General features: G+C 45.3%; 6 non-coding genes across 6 annotated transcripts; all 6 read right to left on the minus strand.

Annotated features, from left to right (window-relative positions):
• Window positions 1-2,214: 2,214 nt before the first annotated feature.
• Window positions 2,215-2,302, minus strand: trnay-gua (transfer RNA tyrosine (anticodon GUA)). Its single transcript is given in 2 exon segments — window positions 2,215-2,250; window positions 2,266-2,302. It is a non-coding gene; the product is annotated as a tRNA-Tyr (tRNA).
• Window positions 2,303-4,722: 2,420 nt separating this feature from the next.
• On the minus strand, window positions 4,723-4,810 carry trnay-gua (transfer RNA tyrosine (anticodon GUA)). The gene is given in 2 exon segments: window positions 4,723-4,758; window positions 4,774-4,810. It is a non-coding gene; the product is annotated as a tRNA-Tyr (tRNA).
• Window positions 4,811-8,484: 3,674 nt separating this feature from the next.
• On the minus strand, window positions 8,485-8,572 carry trnay-gua (transfer RNA tyrosine (anticodon GUA)). Its single transcript is given in 2 exon segments — window positions 8,485-8,520; window positions 8,536-8,572. It is a non-coding gene; the product is annotated as a tRNA-Tyr (tRNA).
• A 1,166-nt stretch (window positions 8,573-9,738) lies between these two features.
• On the minus strand, window positions 9,739-9,826 carry trnay-gua (transfer RNA tyrosine (anticodon GUA)). Its single transcript is given in 2 exon segments — window positions 9,739-9,774; window positions 9,790-9,826. It is a non-coding gene; the product is annotated as a tRNA-Tyr (tRNA).
• Window positions 9,827-12,246: 2,420 nt separating this feature from the next.
• trnay-gua (transfer RNA tyrosine (anticodon GUA)) lies at window positions 12,247-12,334 on the minus strand. The gene is given in 2 exon segments: window positions 12,247-12,282; window positions 12,298-12,334. It is a non-coding gene; the product is annotated as a tRNA-Tyr (tRNA).
• A 2,421-nt stretch (window positions 12,335-14,755) lies between these two features.
• On the minus strand, window positions 14,756-14,843 carry trnay-gua (transfer RNA tyrosine (anticodon GUA)). Its single transcript is given in 2 exon segments — window positions 14,756-14,791; window positions 14,807-14,843. It is a non-coding gene; the product is annotated as a tRNA-Tyr (tRNA).
• Window positions 14,844-15,942: the final 1,099 nt, after the last annotated feature.

The following is a 15,942-nucleotide window of genomic DNA, read 5'->3' on the forward strand; positions in this document are numbered from 1 at the left end:
AGACAAACACTCAATTCTGCCATAGCGAACCTTGCAAATGCACCTATTTGCTGACTTTGTCTGGAAGGCCATTCAGGAGATGCCCTCACATGTCAGTGAGCTGAGTGACTGACTTTCCATTTGAAAGACATTCAATCAACCTCAGAGATAGGGGCAGATCATGCACACATTTAATTTCCTTAATTGCCTCGGCTGTGCATCTTTGACGCTTGCTAAAATTCAATAATCTTCATAGTTGCAACTGTCTGTAAATTTTAAACTCCCTCCAATTTGTGTGCAACAGCACATTATAAACTTGGAGCTGTGTGACCTGGCCAAAAGAAGAGATGAGCTTGACTGGTAATAGGAATAGAATAATGGACTGCCTCTCACAATAAAAGCGCAGGGTCTAGAAGTTGATGTAATTCACTGCATCATGGCACAACGCACAATGACTTGCTTCACTGGCTACGCTGCACGCCTATCTCCAAGTGGCTCGGAGATCAGCAGGGAAGTCCTGCTAGTGTTAGCCTGCTGCCCAAATACAGTAGACGCTTGTCTCCATCAGCAAGTCTTCAAAGCAACGGGTGAGCTTCATCTGAAGGGATTTCAATTCGGATGATGTCAGAAGCAGCCAAGAGTGCAATGATATGGATTGAATTAGACACGAGCTGAAAGTTGCTGCTGGGATGACTGTGCAGGGGCAGTGAGGAGGTGTGTCCGACTGACAGATTTCTACTTGTACTTTGAATTGTGTTCTGGGAGTTTGGATGCATTGTAGCCAAAGGAATACCCTGGTGGCCAGCAGGTGCCGAAGAGAATGCAAAGATCCAGGTTCTGGGCGTTTTGAAAAATGAAAAGAAGGGCTGCTGCGCCTGTAGATGAATATGCAAAGGAGTATTGTAAAGAGAAGAGTTTGAATGGGTGTCATGTGTTTAGTTGCGCTTGGAATGTTTTTTGTTGAAAAAGGGAAGGGGAGCTTCCTTCGAGCCAGAATTGAACCAGTGACCTAGGGATATCAGTTTGAATGATCTACAGTCCTCCGCTCTACCAGCTGAGCTATCGAAGGAGAGGTCGCATGCAGGTGTTCTTTTCTGGTTATTTCCCACATGCCATTAGCGATTTGACGCTTCATCTCACTCTGCATGTTGCTGCTATGTGAGACTTTGAGCCATTAACAGAACTCCATAGCAGGAGTCTGTGCTACTTTCAATTCAACGTTTCATGATGCAAACTGCAGATCAAAGCTTTCCCTCCTCCTTGCATTGCAATTTCAGACAAACACTCAATTCTGCCTTAGCGAACCTTGCAAATGCACCTATTTGCTGACTTTGTCTGGAAGGCCATTCAGGAGAACCCCTTAGACGTCAGTGAGCTGAGTGACTGACTTTCTATTTGAAAGACATTCATTCAACCTCAGAGATAGGGGCAGATCATGCACACATTTAATTTCCTTAATTGCCTCGGCTGTGCATCTTTGACGCTTGCTAAAATTCAATAATCTTCATAGTTGCAACTGTCTGTAAATTTTAATCTCCCTCCAATTTGTGTGCAACAGCACATTCTTAACTTGGAGCTGTGTGACCTGGCCAAAAGAAGTGGTGAGCTTGACTGGTAATAGGAATAGAATTATGGACTGCCTCTCACAATAAAAGCGCAGGGTCTAGAAGGTGAAGTAATTCACAGCATCATGGCACAACGCACAATGACTTGCTTCACTGGATACGCTGCACACCTATCTCCATGTGTCTCGGAGATCAGCAGGGAAGTCCTGCTAGTGTCAGCCTGCTGCCCACATACAGTAGACGCTTGTCTCCATCAGCAAGTCCTCAAAGCAACGGGTGAGCTTCATTTGAAGGGATTTCAATTTAGATGATGACAGTAGCAGCCGAAAGTGCAATGATGTGGATTGAATTAGACACGAGCTGAAAGTTGCTGCTGGGATGACTGTGCAGGGGCAATGAGGAGGTGTGTCCGACTGACAGATGTCTACTTGTACTTTGAATTGTGTTCTGGGAGTTTGGATGCATTGTAGTGAAAGGAATACCCTGGTGGCCAGCAGGTGCCGAAGAGAATGCAAAGATCCAGGTTCTGGGCGTTTTGAAAAATGAAAAGAAGGGCTGCTGCACCTGTAGATGAATATGCGAAGGAGTAATGTAAAGAGAAGAGTTTGAATGCGTGTCATGCGTTTAGTTGCGCTTGGAATGTTGTTTGTTGAAAAAGGGAAGGGGAGCTTCCTTCGAGCCGGAATTGAACCAGCGACCTAAGGATGTCAGTTTGAATGATCTACAGTCCTCCGCTCTACCAGCTGAGCTATCGAAGGAGAGGAAACGCGCAGTTGTTCTTTTCTGGTTATTTCTCACATGCCATTAGCGATTTGACGCTTCATCTCACTCTGCATGTTGCTGCTATGTGAGACTTTGAGCCATTAACAGAACTCCATAGCAAGAGTCTGTGCTACTTTCAATGAAACGTTTCATGATGCAAACTGCAGATCAAAGCTTTCCCTCCTCCTTGCATTGCAATTTCAGACAAACACTCAATTCTGCCATAGCGAACCTTGCAAATGCACCTATTTGCTGACTTTGTCTGGAAGGCCATTCAGGAGATGCCCTCACATGTCAGTGAGCTGAGTGACTGACTTTCCATTTGAAAGACATTCAATCAACCTCAGAGATAGGGGCAGATCATGCACACATTTAATTTCCTTAATTGCCTCGGCTGTGCATCTTTGACGCTTGCTAAAATTCAATAATCTTCATAGTTGCAACTGTCTGTAAATTTTAAACTCCCTCCAATTTGTGTGCAACAGCACATTATAAACTTGGAGCTGTGTGACCTGGCCAAAAGAAGAGATGAGCTTGACTGGTAATAGGAATAGAATAATGGACTGCCTCTCACAATAAAAGCGCAGGGTCTAGAAGTTGATGTAATTCACTGCATCATGGCACAACGCACAATGACTTGCTTCACTGGCTACGCTGCACGCCTATCTCCAAGTGGCTCGGAGATCAGCAGGGAAGTCCTGCTAGTGTCAGCCTGCTGCCCAAATACAGTAGACGCTTGTCTCCATCAGCAAGTCTTCAAAGCAACGGGTGAGCTTCATCTGAAGGGATTTCAATTCGGATGATGTCAGAAGCAGCCAAGAGTGCAATGATATGGATTGAATTAGACACGAGCTGAAAGTTGCTGCTGGGATGACTGTGCAGGGGCAGTGAGGAGGTGTGTCCGACTGACAGATTTCTACTTGTACTTTGAATTGTGTTCTGGGAGTTTGGATGCATTGTAGCCAAAGGAATACCCTGGTGGCCAGCAGGTGCCGAAGAGAATGCAAAGAGCCAGGTTCTGGGCGTTTTGAAAAATGAAAAGAAGGGCTGCTGCGCCTGTAGATGAATATGCAAAGGAGTATTGTAAAGAGAAGAGTTTGAATGGGTGTCATGTGTTTAGTTGCGCTTGGAATGTTTTTTGTTGAAAAAGGGAAGGGGAGCTTCCTTCGAGCCAGAATTGAACCAGTGACCTAGGGATATCAGTTTGAATGATCTACAGTCCTCCGCTCTACCAGCTGAGCTATCGAAGGAGAGGTCGCATGGAGGTGTTCTTTTCTGGTTATTTCCCACATGCCATTAGCGATTTGACGCTTCATCTCACTCTGCATGTTGCTGCTATGTGAGACTTTGAGCCATTAACAGAACTCCATAGCAGGAGTCTGTGCTACTTTCAATTCAACGTTTCATGATGCAAACTGCAGATCAAAGCTTTCCCTCCTCCTTGCATTGCAATTTCAGACAAACACTCAATTCTGCCTTAGCGAACCTTGCAAATGCACCTATTTGCTGACTTTGTCTGGAAGGCCATTCAGGAGAACCCCTTAGACGTCAGTGAGCTGAGTGACTGACTTTCTATTTGAAAGACATTCATTCAACCTCAGAGATAGGGGCAGATCATGCACACATTTAATTTCCTTAATTGCCTCGGCTGGGCATCTTTGACGCTTGCTAAAATTCAATAATCTTCATAGTTGCAACTGTCTGTAAATTTTAATCTCCCTCCAATTTGTGTGCAACAGCACATTCTTAACTTGGAGCTGTGTGACCTGGCCAAAAGAAGTGGTGAGCTTGACTGGTAATAGGAATAGAATTATGGACTGCCTCTCACAATAAAAGCGCAGGGTCTAGAAGGTGAAGTAATTCACAGCATCATGGCACAACGCACAATGACTTGCTTCACTGGATACGCTGCACACCTATCTCCATGTGTCTCGGAGATCAGCAGGGAAGTCCTGCTAGTGTCAGCCTGCTGCCCACATACAGTAGACGCTTGTCTCCATCAGCAAGTCCTCAAAGCAACGGGTGAGCTTCATTTGAAGGGATTTCAATTTAGATGATGACAGTAGCAGCCGAAAGTGCAATGATGTGGATTGAATTAGACACGAGCTGAAAGTTGCTGCTGGGATGACTGTGCAGGGGCAATGAGGAGGTGTGTCCGACTGACAGATGTCTACTTGTACTTTGAATTGTGTTCTGGGAGTTTGGATGCATTGTAGTGAAAGGAATACCCTGGTGGCCAGCAGGTGCCGAAGAGAATGCAAAGATCCAGGTTCTGGGCGTTTTGAAAAATGAAAAGAAGGGCTGCTGCACCTGTAGATGAATATGCGAAGGAGTAATGTAAAGAGAAGAGTTTGAATGCGTGTCATGCGTTTAGTTGCGCTTGGAATGTTGTTTGTTGAAAAAGGGAAGGGGAGCTTCCTTCGAGCCGGAATTGAACCAGCGACCTAAGGATGTCAGTTTGAATGATCTACAGTCCTCCACTCTACCAGCTGAGCTATCGAAGGAGAGGCCACGCGCAGTTGTTCTTTTCTGGTTATTTCTCACATGCCATTAGCGATTTGACGCTTCATCTCACTCTGCATGTTGCTGCTATGTGAGACTTTGAGCCATTAACAGAACTCCATAGCAAGAGTCTGTGCTACTTTCAATGAAACGTTTCATGATGCAAACTGCAGATCAAAGCTTTCCCTCCTCCTTGCATTGCAATTTCAGACAAACACTCAATTCTGCCATAGCGAACCTTGCAAATGCACCTATTTGCTGACTTTGTCTGGAAGGCCATTCAGGAGATGCCCTCACATGTCAGTGAGCTGAGTGACTGACTTTCCATTTGAAAGACATTCAATCAACCTCAGAGATAGGGGCAGATCATGCACACATTTAATTTCCTTAATTGCCTCGGCTGTGCATCTTTGACGCTTTCTAAAATTCAATAATCTTCATAGTTGCAACTGTCTGTAAATTTTAATCTCCCTCCAATTTGTGTGCAGCAGCACATTCTTAACTTGGAGCTCTGTGACCTGGCCAAAAGAAGAGGTGAGCTTGACTGGTAATAGGAATAGAATAGTGGACTGCCTCTCACAATAAAAGCGCAGGGTCTAGAAGTTGAAGTAATTCACTGCATCATGGCACAACGCACAATGACTTGCTTCACTGGCTACGCTGCACACCTATCTCCAAGTGGCTCGGAGATCAGCAGGGAAGTCCTGCTAGTGTCAGCCTGCTGTCCACATACAGTAGACGCTTGTCTCCATCAGCAAGTCTTCAAAGCAACGGGTGAGCTTCATCTGAAGGGATTTCAATTTGGAGGATGACAGAAGCAGCCAAGAGTGCAATGATATGGATTGAATTAGACACGAGCTGAAAGTTGCTGCTGGGATGACTGTGCAGGGGCAGTGAGGAGGTGTGTCCGACTGACAGATTTCTACTTGTACTTTGAATTGTGTTCTGGGAGTTTGGATGCATTGTAGCCAAAGGAATACCCTGGTGGCCAGCAGGTGCCGAAGAGAATGCAAAGAGCCAGGTTCTGGGCGTTTTGAAAAATGAAAAGAAGGGCTGCTGCGCCTGTAGATGAATATGCAAAGGAGTATTGTAAAGAGAAGAGTTTGAATGGGTGTCATGTGTTTAGTTGCGCTTGGAATGTTTTTTGTTGAAAAAGGGAAGGGGAGCTTCCTTCGAGCCAGAATTGAACCAGTGACCTAGGGATGTCAGTTTGAATGATCTACAGTCCTCCGCTCTACCAGCTGAGCTATCGAAGGAGAGGTCGCGTGCAGGTGTTCTTTTCTGGTTATTTCCCACATGCCATTAGCGATTTGACGCTTCATCTCACTCTGCATGTTGCTGCTATGTGAGACTTTGAGCCATTAACAGAACTCCATAGCAAGAGTCTGTGCTACTTTCAATGAAACGTTTCATGATGCAAACTGCAGATCAAAGCTTTCCCTCCTCCTTGCATTGCAATTTCAGACAAACACTCAATTCTGCCATAGCGAACCTTGCAAATGCACCTATTTGCTGACTTTGTCTGGAAGGCCATTCAGGAGATGCCCTCACATGTCAGTGAGCTGAGTGACTGACTTTCCATTTGAAAGACATTCAATCAACCTCAGAGATAGGGGCAGATCATGCACACATTTAATTTCCTTAATTGCCTCGGCTGTGCATCTTTGACGCTTGCTAAAATTCAATAATCTTCATAGTTGCAACTGTCTGTAAATTTTAAACTCCCTCCAATTTGTGTGCAACAGCACATTATAAACTTGGAGCTGTGTGACCTGGCCAAAAGAAGAGATGAGCTTGACTGGTAATAGGAATAGAATAATGGACTGCCTCTCACAATAAAAGCGCAGGGTCTAGAAGTTGATGTAATTCACTGCATCATGGCACAACGCACAATGACTTGCTTCACTGGCTACGCTGCACGCCTATCTCCAAGTGGCTCGGAGATCAGCAGGGAAGTCCTGCTAGTGTCAGCCTGCTGCCCAAATACAGTAGACGCTTGTCTCCATCAGCAAGTCTTCAAAGCAACGGGTGAGCTTCATCTGAAGGGATTTCAATTCGGATGATGTCAGAAGCAGCCAAGAGTGCAATGATATGGATTGAATTAGACACGAGCTGAAAGTTGCTGCTGGGATGACTGTGCAGGGGCAGTGAGGAGGTGTGTCCGACTGACAGATTTCTACTTGTACTTTGAATTGTGTTCTGGGAGTTTGGATGCATTGTAGCCAAAGGAATACCCTGGTGGCCAGCAGGTGCCGAAGAGAATGCAAAGAGCCAGGTTCTGGGCGTTTTGAAAAATGAAAAGAAGGGCTGCTGCGCCTGTAGATGAATATGCAAAGGAGTATTGTAAAGAGAAGAGTTTGAATGGGTGTCATGTGTTTAGTTGCGCTTGGAATGTTTTTTGTTGAAAAAGGGAAGGGGAGCTTCCTTCGAGCCAGAATTGAACCAGTGACCTAGGGATATTAGTTTGAATGATCTACAGTCCTCCGCTCTACCAGCTGAGCTATCGAAGGAGAGGTCGGATGCAGGTGTTCTTTTCTGGTTATTTCGCACATGCCATTAGCGATTTGACGCTTCATCTCACTCTGCATGTTGCTGCTATGTGAGACTTTGAGCCATTAACAGAACTCCATAGCAGGAGTCTGTGCTACTTTCAATTCAACGTTTCATGATGCAAACTGCAGATCAAAGCTTTCCCTCCTCCTTGCATTGCAATTTCAGACAAACACTCAATTCTGCCTTAGCGAACCTTGCAAATGCACCTATTTGCTGACTTTGTCTGGAAGGCCATTCAGGAGAACCCCTTAGACGTCAGTGAGCTGAGTGACTGACTTTCTATTTGAAAGACATTCATTCAACCTCAGAGATAGGGGCAGATCATGCACACATTTAATTTCCTTAATTGCCTCGGCTGTGCATCTTTGACGCTTGCTAAAATTCAATAATCTTCATAGTTGCAACTGTCTGTAAATTTTAATCTCCCTCCAATTTGTGTGCAACAGCACATTCTTAACTTGGAGCTGTGTGACCTGGCCAAAAGAAGTGGTGAGCTTGACTGGTAATAGGAATAGAATTATGGACTGCCTCTCACAATAAAAGCGCAGGGTCTAGAAGGTGAAGTAATTCACAGCATCATGGCACAACGCACAATGACTTGCTTCACTGGATACGCTGCACACCTATCTCCATGTGTCTCGGAGATCAGCAGGGAAGTCCTGCTAGTGTCAGCCTGCTGCCCACATACAGTAGACGCTTGTCTCCATCAGCAAGTCCTCAAAGCAACGGGTGAGCTTCATTTGAAGGGATTTCAATTTAGATGATGACAGTAGCAGCCGAAAGTGCAATGATGTGGATTGAATTAGACACGAGCTGAAAGTTGCTGCTGGGATGACTGTGCAGGGGCAATGAGGAGGTGTGTCCGACTGACAGATGTCTACTTGTACTTTGAATTGTGTTCTGGGAGTTTGGATGCATTGTAGTGAAAGGAATACCCTGGTGGCCAGCAGGTGCCGAAGAGAATGCAAAGATCCAGGTTCTGGGCGTTTTGAAAAATGAAAAGAAGGGCTGCTGCACCTGTAGATGAATATGCGAAGGAGTAATGTAAAGAGAAGAGTTTGAATGCGTGTCATGCGTTTAGTTGCGCTTGGAATGTTGTTTGTTGAAAAAGGGAAGGGGAGCTTCCTTCGAGCCGGAATTGAACCAGCGACCTAAGGATGTCAGTTTGAATGATCTACAGTCCTCCGCTCTACCAGCTGAGCTATCGAAGGAGAGGCCACGTGCAGTTGTTCTTTTCTGGTTATTTCTCACATGCCATTAGCGATTTGACGCTTCATCTCACTCTGCATGTTGCTGCTATGTGAGACTTTGAGCCATTAACAGAACTCCATAGCAAGAGTCTGTGCTACTTTCAATGAAACGTTTCATGATGCAAACTGCAGATCAAAGCTTTCCCTCCTCCTTGCATTGCAATTTCAGACAAACACTCAATTCTGCCATAGCGAACCTTGCAAATGCACCTATTTGCTGACTTTGTCTGGAAGGCCATTCAGGAGATGCCCTCACATGTCAGTGAGCTGAGTGACTGACTTTCCATTTGAAAGACATTCAATCAACCTCAGAGATAGGGGCAGATCATGCACACATTTAATTTCCTTAATTGCCTCGGCTGTGCATCTTTGACGCTTGCTAAAATTCAATAATCTTCATAGTTGCAACTGTCTGTAAATTTTAAACTCCCTCCAATTTGTGTGCAACAGCACATTATAAACTTGGAGCTGTGTGACCTGGCCAAAAGAAGAGATGAGCTTGACTGGTAATAGGAATAGAATAATGGACTGCCTCTCACAATAAAAGCGCAGGGTCTAGAAGTTGATGTAATTCACTGCATCATGGCACAACGCACAATGACTTGCTTCACTGGCTACGCTGCACGCCTATCTCCAAGTGGCTCGGAGATCAGCAGGGAAGTCCTGCTAGTGTCAGCCTGCTGTCCACATACAGTAGACGCTTGTCTCCATCAGCAAGTCTTCAAAGCAACGGGTGAGCTTCATCTGAAGGGATTTCAATTTGGAGGATGACAGAAGCAGCCAAGAGTGCAATGATATGGATTGAATTAGACACGAGCTGAAAGTTGCTGCTGGGATGACTGTGCAGGGGCAGTGAGGAGGTGTGTCCGACTGACAGATTTCTACTTGTACTTTGAATTGTGTTCTGGGAGTTTGGATGCATTGTAGTGAAAGGAATACCCTGGTGGCCAGCAGGTGCCGAAGAGAATGCAAAGATCCAGGTTCTGGGCGTTTTGAAAAATGAAAAGAAGGGCTGCTGCACCTGTAGATGAATATGCGAAGGAGTAATGTAAAGAGAAGAGTTTGAATGGGTGTCATGCGTTTAGTTGCGCTTGGAATGTTGTTTGTTGAAAAAGGGAAGGGGAGCTTCCTTCGAGCCGGAATTGAACCAGCGACCTAAGGATGTCAGTTTGAATGATCTACAGTCCTCCGCTCTACCAGCTGAGCTATCGAAGGAGAGGCCACGTGCAGTTGTTCTTTTCTGGTTATTTCTCACATGCCATTAGCGATTTGACGCTTCATCTCACTCTGCATGTTGCTGCTATGTGAGACTTTGAGCCATTAACAGAACTCCATAGCAAGAGTCTGTGCTACTTTCAATGAAACGTTTCATGATGCAAACTGCAGATCAAAGCTTTCCCTCCTCCTTGCATTGCAATTTCAGACAAACACTCAATTCTGCCATAGCGAACCTTGCAAATGCACCTATTTGCTGACTTTGTCTGGAAGGCCATTCAGGAGATGCCCTCACATGTCAGTGAGCTGAGTGACTGACTTTCCATTTGAAAGACATTCAATCAACCTCAGAGATAGGGGCAGATCATGCACACATTTAATTTCCTTAATTGCCTCGGCTGTGCATCTTTGACGCTTGCTAAAATTCAATAATCTTCATAGTTGCAACTGTCTGTAAATTTTAAACTCCCTCCAATTTGTGTGCAACAGCACATTATAAACTTGGAGCTGTGTGACCTGGCCAAAAGAAGAGATGAGCTTGACTGGTAATAGGAATAGAATAATGGACTGCCTCTCACAATAAAAGCGCAGGGTCTAGAAGTTGATGTAATTCACTGCATCATGGCACAACGCACAATGACTTGCTTCACTGGCTACGCTGCACGCCTATCTCCAAGTGGCTCGGAGATCAGCAGGGAAGTCCTGCTAGTGTCAGCCTGCTGTCCACATACAGTAGACGCTTGTCTCCATCAGCAAGTCTTCAAAGCAACGGGTGAGCTTCATCTGAAGGGATTTCAATTTGGAGGATGACAGAAGCAGCCAAGAGTGCAATGATATGGATTGAATTAGACACGAGCTGAAAGTTGCTGCTGGGATGACTGTGCAGGGGCAGTGAGGAGGTGTGTCCGACTGACAGATTTCTACTTGTACTTTGAATTGTGTTCTGGGAGTTTGGATGCATTGTAGCCAAAGGAATACCCTGGTGGCCAGCAGGTGCCGAAGAGAATGCAAAGAGCCAGGTTCTGGGCGTTTTGAAAAATGAAAAGAAGGGCTGCTGCGCCTGTAGATGAATATGCAAAGGAGTATTGTAAAGAGAAGAGTTTGAATGGGTGTCATGTGTTTAGTTGCGCTTGGAATGTTTTTTGTTGAAAAAGGGAAGGGGAGCTTCCTTCGAGCCAGAATTGAACCAGTGACCTAGGAATATCAGTTTGAATGATCTACAGTCCTCCGCTCTACCAGCTGAGCTATCGAAGGAGAGGTCGCATGCAGGTGTTCTTTTCTGGTTATTTCCCACATGCCATTAGCGATTTGACGCTTCATCTCACTCTGCATGTTGCTGCTATGTGAGACTTTGAGCCATTAACAGAACTCCATAGCAGGAGTCTGTGCTACTTTCAATTCAACGTTTCATGATGCAAACTGCAGATCAAAGCTTTCCCTCCTCCTTGCATTGCAATTTCAGACAAACACTCAATTCTGCCTTAGCGAACCTTGCAAATGCACCTATTTGCTGACTTTGTCTGGAAGGCCATTCAGGAGAACCCCTTAGACGTCAGTGAGCTGAGTGACTGACTTTCTATTTGAAAGACATTCATTCAACCTCAGAGATAGGGGCAGATCATGCACACATTTAATTTCCTTAATTGCCTCGGCTGTGCATCTTTGACGCTTGCTAAAATTCAATAATCTTCATAGTTGCAACTGTCTGTAAATTTTAATCTCCCTCCAATTTGTGTGCAACAGCACATTCTTAACTTGGAGCTGTGTGACCTGGCCAAAAGAAGTGGTGAGCTTGACTGGTAATAGGAATAGAATTATGGACTGCCTCTCACAATAAAAGCGCAGGGTCTAGAAGGTGAAGTAATTCACAGCATCATGGCACAACGCACAATGACTTGCTTCACTGGATACGCTGCACACCTATCTCCATGTGTCTCGGAGATCAGCAGGGAAGTCCTGCTAGTGTCAGCCTGCTGCCCACATACAGTAGACGCTTGTCTCCATCAGCAAGTCCTCAAAGCAACGGGTGAGCTTCATTTGAAGGGATTTCAATTTAGATGATGACAGTAGCAGCCGAAAGTGCAATGATGTGGATTGAATTAGACACGAGCTGAAAGTTGCTGCTGGGATGACTGTGCAGGGGCAATGAGGAGGTGTGTCCGACTGACAGATGTCTACTTGTACTTTGAATTGTGTTCTGGGAGTTTGGATGCATTGTAGTGAAAGGAATACCCTGGTGGCCAGCAGGTGCCGAAGAGAATGCAAAGATCCAGGTTCTGGGCGTTTTGAAAAATGAAAAGAAGGGCTGCTGCACCTGTAGATGAATATGCGAAGGAGTAATGTAAAGAGAAGAGTTTGAATGCGTGTCATGCGTTTAGTTGCGCTTGGAATGTTGTTTGTTGAAAAAGGGAAGGGGAGCTTCCTTCGAGCCGGAATTGAACCAGCGACCTAAGGATGTCAGTTTGAATGATCTACAGTCCTCCGCTCTACCAGCTTAGCTATCGAAGGAGAGGCCACGTGCAGTTGTTCTTTTCTGGTTATTTCTCACATGCCATTAGCGATTTGACGCTTCATCTCACTCTGCATGTTGCTGCTATGTGAGACTTTGAGCCATTAACAGAACTCCATGGCAAGAGTCTGTGCTACTTTCAATGAAACGTTTCATGATGCAAAACTGCAGATCAAAGCTTTCCCTCCTCCTTGCATTGCAATTTCAGACAAACACTCAATTCTGCCATAGCGAACCTTGCAAATGCACCTATTTGCTGACTTTGTCTGGAAGGCCATTCAGGAGATGCCCTCACATGTCAGTGAGCTGAGTGACTGACTTTTCATTTGAAAGACATTCAATCAACCTCAGAGATAGGGGCAGATCATGCACACATTTAATTTCCTTAATTGCCTCGGCTGTGCATCTTTGACGCTTGCTAAAATTCAATAATCTTCATAGTTGCAACTGTCTGTAAATTTTAAACTCCCTCCAATTTGTGTGCAACAGCACATTATAAACTTGGAGCTGTGTGACCTGGCCAAAAGAAGAGATGAGCTTGACTGGTAATAGGAATAGAATAATGGACTGCCTCTCACAATAAAAGCGCAGGGTCTAGAAGTTGATGTAATTCACTGCATCATGGCACAACGCACAATGACTTGCTTCACTGGCTACGCTGCACGCCTATCTCCAAGTGGCTCGGAGATCAGCAGGGAAGTCCTGCTAGTGTCAGCCTGCTGCCCAAATACAGTAGACGCTTGTCTCCATCAGCAAGTCTTCAAAGCAACGGGTGAGCTTCATCTGAAGGGATTTCAATTCGGATGATGTCAGAAGCAGCCAAGAGTGCAATGATATGGATTGAATTAGACACGAGCTGAAAGTTGCTGCTGGGATGACTGTGCAGGGGCAGTGAGGAGGTGTGTCCGACTGACAGATTTCTACTTGTACTTTGAATTGTGTTCTGGGAGTTTGGATGCATTGTAGCCAAAGGAATACCCTGGTGGCCAGCAGGTGCCGAAGAGAATGCAAAGAGCCAGGTTCTGGGCGTTTTGAAAAATGAAAAGAAGGGCTGCTGCGCCTGTAGATGAATATGCAAAGGAGTATTGTAAAGAGAAGAGTTTGAATGGGTGTCATGTGTTTAGTTGCGCTTGGAATGTTTTTTGTTGAAAAAGGGAAGGGGAGCTTCCTTCGAGCCAGAATTGAACCAGTGACCTAGGGATATCAGTTTGAATGATCTACAGTCCTCCGCTCTACCAGCTGAGCTATCGAAGGAGAGGTCGCATGCAGGTGTTGTTTTCTGGTTATTTCCCACATGCCATTAGCGATTTGACGCTTCATCTCACTCTGCATGTTGCTGCTATGTGAGACTTTGAGCCATTAACAGAACTCCATAGCAGGAGTCTGTGCTACTTTCAATTCAACGTTTCATGATGCAAACTGCAGATCAAAGCTTTCCCTCCTCCTTGCATTGCAATTTCAGACAAACACTCAATTCTGCCTTAGCGAACCTTGCAAATGCACCTATTTGCTGACTTTGTCTGGAAGGCCATTCAGGAGAACCCCTTAGACGTCAGTGAGCTGAGTGACTGACTTTCTATTTGAAAGACATTCATTCAACCTCAGAGATAGGGGCAGATCATGCACACATTTAATTTCCTTAATTGCCTCGGCTGTGCATCTTTGACGCTTGCTAAAATTCAATAATCTTCATAGTTGCAACTGTCTGTAAATTTTAATCTCCCTCCAATTTGTGTGCAACAGCACATTCTTAACTTGGAGCTGTGTGACCTGGCCAAAAGAAGTGGTGAGCTTGACTGGTAATAGGAATAGAATTATGGACTGCCTCTCACAATAAAAGCGCAGGGTCTAGAAGGTGAAGTAATTCACAGCATCATGGCACAACGCACAATGACTTGCTTCACTGGATACGCTGCACACCTATCTCCATGTGTCTCGGAGATCAGCAGGGAAGTCCTGCTAGTGTCAGCCTGCTGCCCACATACAGTAGACGCTTGTCTCCATCAGCAAGTCCTCAAAGCAACGGGTGAGCTTCATCTGAAGGGATTTCAATTCGCCTGATGACAGTAGCAGCCGAAAGTGCAATGATGTGGATTGAATTAGACACGAGCTGAAAGTTGCTGCTGGGATGACTGTGCAGGGGCAATGAGGAGGTGTGTCCGACTGACAGATGTCTACTTGTACTTTGAATTGTGTTCTGGGAGTTTGGATGCATTGTAGTGAAAGGAATACCCTGGTGGCCAGCAGGTGCCGAAGAGAATGCAAAGATCCAGGTTCTGGGCGTTTTGAAAAATGAAAAGAAGGGCTGCTGCACCTGTAGATGAATATGCGAAGGAGTAATGTAAAGAGAAGAGTTTGAATGGGTGTCATGCGTTTAGTTGCGCTTGGAATGTTGTTTGTTGAAAAAGGGAAGGGGAGCTTCCTTCGAGCCGGAATTGAACCAGCGACCTAAGGATGTCAGTTTGAATGATCTACAGTCCTCCGCTCTACCAGCTGAGCTATCGAAGGAGAGGCCACGTGCAGTTGTTCTTTTCTGGTTATTTCTCACATGCCATTAGCGATTTGACGCTTCATCTCACTCTGCATGTTGCTGCTATGTGAGACTTTGAGCCATTAACAGAACTCCATGGCAAGAGTCTGTGCTACTTTCAATGAAACGTTTCATGATGCAAACTGCAGATCAAAGCTTTCCCTCCTCCTTGCATTGCAATTTCAGACAAACACTCAATTCTGCCATAGCGAACCTTGCAAATGCACCTATTTGCTGACTTTGTCTGGAAGGCCATTCAGGAGATGCCCTCACATGTCAGTGAGCTGAGTGACTGACTTTCCATTTGAAAGACATTCAATCAACCTCAGAGATAGGGGCAGATCATGCACACATTTAATTTCCTTAATTGCCTCGGCTGTGCATCTTTGACGCTTGCTAAAATTCAATAATCTTCATAGTTGCAACTGTCTGTAAATTTTAAACTCCCTCCAATTTGTGTGCAACAGCACATTATAAACTTGGAGCTGTGTGACCTGGCCAAAAGAAGAGATGAGCTTGACTGGTAATAGGAATAGAATAATGGACTGCCTCTCACAATAAAAGCGCAGGGTCTAGAAGTTGATGTAATTCACTGCATCATGGCACAACGCACAATGACTTGCTTCACTGGCTACGCTGCACGCCTATCTCCAAGTGGCTCGGAGATCAGCAGGGAAGTCCTGCTAGTGTCAGCCTGCTGCCCAAATACAGTAGACGCTTGTCTCCATCAGCAAGTCTTCAAAGCAACGGGTGAGCTTCATCTGAAGGGATTTCAATTCGGATGATGTCAGAAGCAGCCAAGAGTGCAATGATATGGATTGAATTAGACACGAGCTGAAAGTTGCTGCTGGGATGACTGTGCAGGGGCAGTGAGGAGGTGTGTCCGACTGACAGATTTCTACTTGTACTTTGAATTGTGTTCTGGGAGTTTGGATGCATTGTAGCCAAAGGAATACCCTGGTGGCCAGCAGGTGCCGAAGAGAATGCAAAGAGCCAGGTTCTGGGCGTTTTGAAAAATGAAAAGAAGGGCTGCTGCGCCTGTAGATGAATATGCAAAGGAGTATTGTAAAGAGAAGA

The sequence above is a fragment of the Scyliorhinus torazame genome, chromosome 11, assembly GCF_047496885.1.
Source record: "Scyliorhinus torazame isolate Kashiwa2021f chromosome 11, sScyTor2.1, whole genome shotgun sequence".
In the NCBI taxonomy this organism is placed as follows: Eukaryota; Metazoa; Chordata; class Chondrichthyes; order Carcharhiniformes; family Scyliorhinidae; genus Scyliorhinus; species Scyliorhinus torazame.